The 8,843-nt window shown below is 45.0% G+C and overlaps 1 pseudogene; it reads left to right on the top strand.

Moving 5' to 3' along the window:
* Window positions 1–1,041: 1,041 nt before the first annotated feature.
* Window positions 1,042–7,452, top strand: LOC134480449 (reticulocalbin-1-like; annotated as a pseudogene).
* Window positions 7,453–8,843: the final 1,391 nt, after the last annotated feature.

The following is an 8,843-nucleotide window of genomic DNA, read 5'->3' as shown; positions in this document are numbered from 1 at the left end:
AACTGATTAGAAGGTTTTATTTTTAAAGATTTATTTATTAATGTACTCTCTGTTTGAGAGTGTGCCTGCCATGTCAGAAGAGAGCTTCAGACAGAAGAGGGCATTGGATCCCACTACAGATAGTTGTAGGTCACAATGTGGTTGCTGGAAATTGAACTTGGGAGCACTGGAGAAGCAGCACTCTTAACCACCAAGCCATCTCTCCAGCCTGATAAAAAAGTTTTTAAATTTCATTCTTTTTGTGTTTGTTTGCAATCTTTCTTCTTGAGAACACTGTGAAGGAATGTCCAAATGGTAATTAGTGGCGGTTGGTAGAAGGAGCCATATGTGTGATGCTGCCACATGTGTGAGGGGCTGGCAACAAGGTGCAGACCCAAGACCCCGGCCCCGTGCCCTGAGGCTTGCCTGCTGGACCTGTGCTCTGAAGCACCATCAGGATGCCTTCAGGTGAGGAAAGGTGGTGGTGGCTTGCGCCCTGCTGAGCCAGCCTAGGATAGTGGCAACCACAATGACAATGTCCAAGCTGCAAGCCTGGGGCAGCTCGAAGCTCCAGAGGTGATGGCCTTGGGTAAGTTACTGTATGCCTGGGGGCCCGCAGAAGCCTCCCTGGGCCTTCACAGAGCCCTGAGGGAGGACTGACGGGCCTGGGCCAGCACCATGGCAACTCCCCGTTTCGCGCCTCCTGGTGTTGTCTGCGCCACGGAGTCTGCACACGTGTCCTTCCCACCCCGCCCTTCCACCACGCCCGAGCCGGGCCTCAGGGCACGCGGAGCTCGTGGGTGAGCGCGGGGCCTGAGGGGACCGGGCGCGCGTTATATTTGGCGCTGGCAGCAGCGCGTGTGCCTGGGCGAGTTTTCCTTCCGCAGGTGCCAGCAGCCTGGGCGCCTCAGCCCAAGCTGACTCCTCTCTCTCCCTCTCCGACCCCGGCAGGGCCCAGAGGTGATTCTGCCTGCACGCTGTCCTCCTTCCTGGAGGCGAGCTCTTCGCAGGCGCCACATCTTGAACAAAAAGAGAAAGAAAAAAAGAAAAAAAGAGCAGAAGATGAGGCCAGGGAAGGGGGGCCTTAGCGGCGTTGGGGGTACCCTCGGCCGCCGGAGGGCGCGCTATGACAGCGACGGGGTTACCAATGGAGACTACAGCCTCGCAGTGTCCAGGGAAGAACCCCTGGCCAGTCCTGCCAGGGTACATCCAGGCTTGGCGCTCGGGCGGACCTGGCCGCCTGTCTGGTCCTCAGGGATAGCAAGCAACAAGCAGGGCGGGCTGCACCGCCAGAGCAGCAGCATCAGGGTAGGTAGGAGACCCACGCCCCTCCTTGGACTTGTTCTGCCCACCCCACCTCTGCCCTGGGAAAGCAGTGGCAGAAGGAGGGAATGCAAAGTGAGCCCATTGGGTAGGGGAAGGGAGGGTTCAGGGATGTATGGAGAGCTGAAGCAGGGATTGGAAAGCCTATAGCATTGGGAAAGAATGGAGAGGTGATCTGGAGTGTACATGAGAGCTGTGCTCTGACATCCCCAGAGCAACTTGGGGCTGTCACACCTCTCCAGATTGACTTGGAATTAAATGGCCTGTACCTGCCAGGGCAGGACAGGATTTTCAGAGGCAGCTTAGCCTGGTGCACACTCCTTGTAATGTTTATATTGTATGTTAAAGGGCAGGGATCATGGGAAAATATTTTCTTAAAACCTCAGGCAATGAATGTATTATTTAATAGATTTCTTCTGATCTACTTTGTAATTGGTTGCCCCTTGCAAGAAATTGTATTTGGAGGATGTAAAATACCCTCCTTCAATTACTTGGAGAAAGGGAACATAAACAGAGATTTCCTCTTTTATAGCCTCCAAAGCTCTGAGAGATTACAGTTCTGCATAATTTAATTCTTTCCTACCTGCTATGAGCAGGCCTCCAGATCAGCAAGTTCCTTTGGAATGGTTTTGCTTGTCTTTGTTTATTTTCCATGGTGCTGATCAAAAAGCCATGAATTGCTTTGTGAATTTTAAATTTCAAGAGGTGACATCCAGAGTTTATTGTGGTTTCCTTCAAACATTGCAGTGTAGTTGCAGCATAAAAAACTACTTCTTGTGACAAGAACAGGAAAAAGAAAGTTGATGAGCTAAGAAAAGTAGAGCCTTGAGCCAGATCAACCATTTGGCTTCCTCAAATATGGAGCAAGCATGGAATGTGGCTTTTTCAGAATCGATGGGGTTTTTAGGATAGGGCAGTGAATGCTGTCTGGTGCTAACCCGTCCCTTTTGTGGCTGACAACCCTTAGGAGACAGGTCAGAATGTGCCAACAGCACAGAGTTGGCACTGGTTGTATTTGAACTCAGAAGTGCTCAGGAACTGTGAAACTTTCTCTGTTATCACCCTGGATCCATCTAGTGAAATAGACCACTGTGATGCTGTGTAAGAGGCCATTGTGAGGGCTGGAGAGATGGCTCAGTGGGTAAGAGCACCAAGTGTTCTTCCAGAGGTAAAATCCCAGCAACCACATGGTGGCTCACAACCATCTGTAAGGAGTACTGTTGCCCTCTTCTGGTGTGTCTGAAGACAGCTGCATTGTCTCACATATAAATAAATAAATCTTACAAAAGATTGTCATCTACTGCAGTTTCTATGTGGACAGGGCACAGTTAAAGGGCTTAAAGATCAAGTACATTGCCTGTCTTTAAAGATCAAGTGTATCACCTAACTTTTAAACCAAGAAATATAGTGTCTTTTTTGCTGCTTGTGTAGCTTTTAGTGATGTATCTTTTCTCCTAGTACGTCCTTTGTGTCCATAATAGTTGTTTTCAAGTATATATGATTATCGCTCCTATTTGCAGAGCTATTCAATATTTTCATTGGTTAAATATTTGTGGTGAATTTACATTGTGATATCAGTAAAATGCTATGTGAAAATTTTAGAGAATATACCGGTTTGGGTAATTTTAATAACCTTTGCCCTCAAGTGGTGGCCTGTTTTCACATTGAAAAGACTGGAATTCATTACCATCCATAGCAGGATTGATAGGGAAGCACAATGGACAGCAACAGTGTTGTTCCCTTTGACAGTTGTGGGAGCCAAGAAAGAAGTGTGACTTGCTTTTTGTGATTTACCAAATCAAGACTCAGTATCATTACTATAGAAGCCCATGGAAAAAATTATGAAGTTCTCAGAAATCACCAGTTGAAGAAATGGTGGTTTTGCTTATATTGAATTCTGAGTTTCAAAGTTATGTTTCATTTTTCTTTATTCCTTAATGAGGCTTTTTATTAAGTATTTTATTCACCATAACACACTTAGATGCACAGTGCTAGGATCGTAGTAGGTACTCATTAAATCACTGACCATTGGGGAGGAGGTGTGATAAGAAAGTATGTATTTTCTGTAAGTTCTGTTAGTTTTGGGAACAGGTGGTTTTAGGTTTACCATCATAGTTTGGTATCTTGTCCCACATAAGACAACTTGACAGAACCCCCTTTCTGGCCATTATGTTCAACTTATTTTTCTCTTAATCATTCTTGAAAATCATGGAAGTAGTGTGGAAAATTGATTGTACCTGCAGTATAGCAAAAAAGCCCAGTCTAGATAGGAAGCAGTTATGTTTCTCCATGAGCTGATGTCTTAAAACATCTAGATTTTAGGAATTTGGTGTTCTGTTTTCTAAACATACATCTTACAGCATACAGATAACATCGTGATAGAATAAAGGAATCTTTTGATTTAGCACCAAATTCCCTAAAGCAATGACTACTGCACAGCTCTCTTGGCCATATGAATAGCCGAAATTATATTTCACTCTTTTAAAGAAATAATGAAAGCACTTAAGGTTAAAGAGGAGCCCATGGGAAAAGTTTGCTGTGGTGTTTCTCTTTGGTTTCTTGTGCTCTTTCTAGAGAATGACTTTAAGAAGTCAGGGCGACTGGTCAGGTGATCAGTGTGGTCAGGCAGTCATGAGCAGATGGTTAAGCGATGTGCTAGGGCCCCATAGGCCAGTGAGCCCAACTGAGATGCAGAGTCTAGCCAGTGAGCCTAACTGAATAGCAGAGGCTAGACAGTGAACCTGACTGAAGAGCAGAGGCTAGCCAGTGAGCCTAGCTGAAGAGCAGAGGCTAGCCAGTGAGCCTGACTGAAGAACAGAGGCTAGCCAGTGAGCCCAGCTGAAAAGCAGAGTCTAGGCAGTGAGCCAGGCTGAAGAGCACAGGCTAGCCAGTGAGTCTGACTGAAGAGCAGAGGATAGCCAGTGAGCCAGGCTGAAGAGCAGAGGCTAGACAGTGAGCCTGACTGAAGAGCAGAGGCTAGCCAGTGAGCCTGACTGAAGAGCAGAGGCTAGCCAGTGAGTCTGACTGAAGAGCAGAGGCTATCCAGTGAGCCTGACTGAAGAGCAGAGGCTAGCCAGTGAGACTGACTGAAGAGCAGAGGCTACCCAGTGAGGCTGACTGAAGAACAGAGGCTAGCCAGTGAGCCTGAGAGAGCAGAGGCTAGTCAGTGAGCCAGGCTGAAGAGCACAGGCTAGCCAGTGAGCCAGGCTGAACAGCAGAGGCTATCCAGTGAGCCAGGCTGAAGAGCACAGGCTAGCCAGTGAGCAAGGCTGAAGAGCAGAGGCTAGCCAGTGAGCCAGGCTGAAGAGCAGAGGCTAGCCAGTGAGTCTGACTGAAGAGCAGAGGCTAGCCAGTGAGCCAGGCTGAAGAGCACAGGGTAGACAGTGAGCCTGACTGAAGAGCAGAGGCTAGCCAGTGAGACTGACTGAAGAGCAGAGGCTGCCCAGTGAGGCTGACTGAAGAACAGAGGCTAGCTAGTGAGCCTGAGAGAGCAGAGGCTAGTCAGTGAGCCAGGCTGAAGAGCAGAGGCTAGCCAGTGAGCCAGGCTGAACAGCAGAGGCTAGCCAGTGAGCCTGACTGAAGAGCACAGGCTAGCCAGTGAGCCAGGCTGAAGAGCAGAGGCTAGCCAGTGAGCCTGACTGAAGAGCAGAGGCTAGCCAGTGAGTCTGACTGAAGAGCAGAGGCTATCCAGTGAGCCTGACTGAAGAGCACAGGCTAGCCAATGAGCCTGACTGAAGAGCACAGGCTAGCCAGTGAGCGAGGCTGAAGGCTGAAGAGCAGTGATTTTAACCTTTATTTCTAAGTTCTTCAGTTTTCCTAAAAGACAAAAGTTTGCCTCCATAAACTTTGACTTATAAGGTTCTCCTTGCTCTCTTCTTCTTATCTCCTTTCCTCTTGCTCTTATGACACAATAATTTCCTTACTCTCAATGCCTTACTCTCAACGCTATGCCTTTACTTCTAAGTTCTTCTTGAGTTCTGTTCTCTTCAGTTCAGTTCTGTCTAAAAAGCTTTCTGTCTCTTTGTCCTCAGCATTTGTATATCTTTCTGAACACAGCATCACATGGTGAAAAGTTCACCACAAGTTTGCACAGGAATTCAAATCATAAGTTGGATAATCAGTTTACGACAGAGAATGTTTACATGCATATCCATCAAGAGTAATCATCAGGATAAACCGTCACCATCTGTCACTGGCTCTACATGTTCATGGAGAGTTAAAAGCTGTAATTTTTATGAGAAAAGAATAAGTGAAATTGCCTATAGGCAAATCTAGTCAATTATTTACTTTCAGTCCTTGCACCTATAGTAAATCATTAGTTCTCTTTTTATGAACTTTGGTTAATTGGTTTATACCCTCTTAGCATGGGTTCTAATTTGTAGATGCCTGCTTCGTATTGCAGAAGCAATTCACTCATGAAAGTTTAAGAAGGAAGAGTTCTCAATGCAATTTTGATTACCAGAGAAAACATAATAGCTGTCCGATTATAAAGTAGCTTATAATTACTAATCTAATTTTAGGAATTCTTATAGAACCATCATAAGAATTAAGAAATCATCTACTTGTCTGTACATAATCACGCCAAGACAATACATCTTCTTTGCTCTGTGGTGATCTGCTCAAAAGAGTGGGGTAAAGAGCATGACAAATACAGAGGCAGATACTTGCAGCCAACCATTCAGCTGAGAGCAGGGTCCCCAATGGAGGAGAAAGAGAAAGAATTGAGGGAGCTGAAGGGGTTTACAGCCCCATAAGAACAACACTAAGAAACACCCAGAGCTCCCAGGACCGAAACCACCATCCAAAGAGTACACATGGACAGACCCATGACTACAGCTGCATATGTAGAAGAGGATGGCCTTCTTGGGCACAAATGGGAGGAGAAGCCCTTGGTCTTGTCAAGGCTTGATGCCCCAGTGTAGAAGAAACCAGAACAGGGAGGCAGATAGGCCTGGGTGTTTGGGTGGGTGTGGTAACACCCTCACAGTAGAAGGGGTAGGGGGTTTTATAAGGGGTTTTGTGGAAACCAGGAAAATGGATAACGTTTGAAATGTAACAAAAGCCCTCTCTGGGGAAGGGACAGCGGATAAGCTGCTCTGAGCCCCTACTTCCCTGCTGCCTCCCTTTGATCATGACTGTGGTGCATGGTGTCAGCCTGGGACTCTCCATGGGCTGCTGCTGGCACTAGTCTTGGCGTTCATGGCCAAGAGCATGATGAGCAAGGAGCACATGGTTTGTCCTGATTCAGAGCAGAGCGAATGGCCACCAGAGAATAAGTACAGCTTCCTGTACCATCATGAGGTCTTCCTGGGCAAGGAGGACTCCAAGGCCTTTGATAGCTAATCCTGAACGAGAGCAGGAGAGGCTGGGGAAAATTGTTGATCCAATCGACAGTGATGAAGGCGGCCTTGTTACTACTGAGGACCTGAAAGTTTGGATCAAACAGGTACAGAAAAGATACATCAACCAAAATGTGGCTAAACTCTGGAAGGATTATGATAGGGACATAGATGAAAAATCTCCTGGGAAGAATACAAGCAGGCTACCTATGGCTACTACCTGGGAAACCTTGCTGAATTCCAAGATAGCTCTGATCATCACAACTTTAAAAAGTTGCCTCCACGAGATGAGAGGAGGTTTAAGGCCTTGACGGTGACCTGACAGCTACTCAGGACTGGTTCATTGCTTTTCTGCACTAAGAGGATTTAGAACATATGAAGGAGATTGTAGTTCTGGAAACGCTGGAGAATATCGACAAGAACAGGGATGGTTTTGTGGACCAGGATGAGTACATTGTGGACATCTTTTTCTCACGAGGACAATTGCCCTGAGACCGACTGGGTTTTGTCTGGGGAGCAGTTCAATGATTTCCCAGATCTGAACAAGGATGGGAAACTGGATTAGGATGAGATTCACCACTGGATCCTCCCTCAGGACTATGACCATGCACAGGCTGAGGCCCAGCATCTGGTGTATGAGTCAGATAAGAACAAGGATGAGATGCTGACCAAGGAGGAGATTGTAGACAACTGGACCATGTTTGTGGGAAGCCATGCCACCAATTACAGGGAAGATCTTACCAAAAATCATGATGATCTTTGAAAGAAACTCATCCTCATGTGGCCAACAGTCACATGCTTTCTACGGATATTCTGGTTGATTGCTATATTTGTCAAGTACATAGCAGTTGTGTCCCTAAACAATAAGAAACCTTTCTAAAGCTCAAAAAATCATACATTGCACCACAAACAATAATAGTAGGAGATTTAAACACGCCACTTTCATCAATGGACAGATCAGGGAAACAGAAATTAAACAGAGACACAGAAAGACTAACAGGTTATGAAACAAATGGATTTAACATATATTTATAGAACACACCACCCTAAAACCAAAGGATATACCTTCTTATCAGCATCTCATGGTACCTTCTCCAAAATTGACCATATAATCGGTCACAAAACAAGCCTCAACAGGTACAGGAAGATAGAAATAATCCCATGCCTCGTATCAAAAAACCACGGACTAAGGCTGCTGATCAATAACAACAAATAGGACAGAAAGCCCATATATACATGGAAGTTGAAGGCAATGACAACTTGGTCATTGGAGACATAAGAAAGAAATTAAAGACTTCTTAGAATTTAATGAAAATGAAGATACAACATACCCAAAATTATGGGACACAATAAAAGCAGCGCTAAGAGGAAAACGCCTAGCTCTGTATGCCTGCAAAAAGAAACAAAAGAGAGCATATGTCAGCAGCTTGACAGCACACCTAAAAGCTCTAGAAAAAATTAAATAAACCCTAGATGAGTAGAAGGCAGGAAATAATCAAATTCAGGGCTGAAATCAAACAAGAAGAAACAAAACCGAGCATCAAAAGAATCAGCAAACCCACGAGCTGGTTCTTTGAGAAAATCAACAAGATACATAAACGCTTAGCCATATTAACCAGAGGTCACAGAGAGTGTATCCAAATTAATAAAATCAGAAATAAAAGGGAGACATAACAACAAAATCTGAAGAAATTAAGAAGATCATCAGATCCTACTACAAAAACATATATTCAACAAAACTGGAAAATGTGGAGGAAATGGACAATTTTCTATACAGATACCAGGTACCACAGTTAAATCAGGAACAAATAAACCATCGAAACAACCCCATACTCATAAAGACATAGAAACTGCTATTAAACATCTCCCATCCAAAAAGAGCCCAGGACCAGATGGATTTAGTGCAGAATTCTATCAGACCTTCATAGAAGACTTCATACCAATACTGTCCAAACTATTCCGCAAAATAGAAACAGACAGAGCACTACCAAACTCCTTCTATGAAGCCACAATTACTCTTATACCTAAACCACACAAAGATACAACAAAGATAGAGAAGTTCAGACCTATTTTATTTATGAATATTGATCAAAAATGCTCAATAAAATTCTTGCAAACTGAATCCAAGAACACATCCAAACAATCATCCATCATGGTCAAGTAGGCCTCATGGCAAGGATGCAGGGATGGTTTAATATACGG

Source organism: Rattus norvegicus, chromosome 9 (genome assembly GCF_036323735.1).
Source record: "Rattus norvegicus strain BN/NHsdMcwi chromosome 9, GRCr8, whole genome shotgun sequence".
Lineage (NCBI taxonomy): Eukaryota > Metazoa > Chordata > Mammalia > Rodentia > Muridae > Rattus > Rattus norvegicus.
Note: the sequence above shows the minus strand (reverse complement) of the source record. Positions and strands in the feature narration are given on the sequence as shown.